The following is a 1,220-nucleotide window of genomic DNA, read 5'->3' on the forward strand; positions in this document are numbered from 1 at the left end:
ACATCTGGTGAAAATTTCATGTCATTAGCACCTCTAGTAATATATTTACTGAGAAAAATGGTGACGTGTTCAATACTTATTTTACCCACTGTAATTCAAAGATAAAGTCAGCACTGTGAGTGGAGACCATCTGCACTACAGCCTTTATAGTCTTTGGGCCAACAGATGGAATGACTGATGATGGATAATGTACTGTTTTTACATAGGACAACAGGAGATCACAACCTTGTAACCAGGGCCACTGCTGGTGGGCCAAATCAAATGGTTTGGTGAGCAAAATTTTGGCCCACAGTGCCCTACTTTGGCACCACTGAGTTAGACCAATGGATGGGCCCCAGCCCCTCTAAATCAACATCCTGTCCCACCACTGACTGCCAGGCCTTTAACTTTTGTCTCCTGTCACATCCTTGTATGTAGATGTCATGATTTTGCCATGTTCACATGTGAGCCACAAGTCACGACAGTATATCTGCATCACAAGCAGAAAACAGAGGACATGCCAGGTTCTTTTACTCTCTGCTCATCTCCTCGGCACAAAAGGAGCTGATGCACTGTACCGCCCAGAGGCTTTTCCTTTTAAAATAATAGCGTGTGGCATGTTCACATAAATAAATGTGCCATCTTCTACATCTCACTCTCCCATCTATCCGTGGCCAATAATTAAAGAAGAAGAAATGAAAGCTGTTAGCTGCTCTGAATAGTTCATGTTTGGGAGATCTTTCCTGGGAATRTAAGTCGGCCGCCTTCTCACAGGAAGTGATGTGTTTTACATTTCGGGTTTGTCACGAGCAAAAGCAAAAGGAATTCATTTGCAGAAAAAGGCTGCAGCTTCTGAAAAAATATAACCTTAAACATCAAAGAACTTTAATTAAGAGGAAAAATATAAACTTTGGGATTACTGTTGTGGAACTAAGATATTTTAATTAAAAACCCGGTATGAGAAGCTCGACAAGGCTACAAAGATCTCCTGATTTGATCTAAGCCACTTATATGAACCGTTTTCTCCTTTCTGCAGCTTAACATCAGCTCCATCTTGTGGTCTAACTCAGTGTTTCCCAAACTTTTTATCTTCTGACCCACAAAATATCCATGGCTTAAACTTGTGACCCCAAATATTACTGGTCTGAGTACACGAACTTCATTAATAACCCTAAAAACACAGGCTTTTTGACAATATAAACAGTTTGTACACAAATATAAATACTTATTTATAGTTATTT

Source organism: Austrofundulus limnaeus, unplaced genomic scaffold (genome assembly GCF_001266775.1).
Source record: "Austrofundulus limnaeus strain Quisiro unplaced genomic scaffold, Austrofundulus_limnaeus-1.0 Scaffold68, whole genome shotgun sequence".
Taxonomy (NCBI): domain Eukaryota; kingdom Metazoa; phylum Chordata; class Actinopteri; order Cyprinodontiformes; family Rivulidae; genus Austrofundulus; species Austrofundulus limnaeus.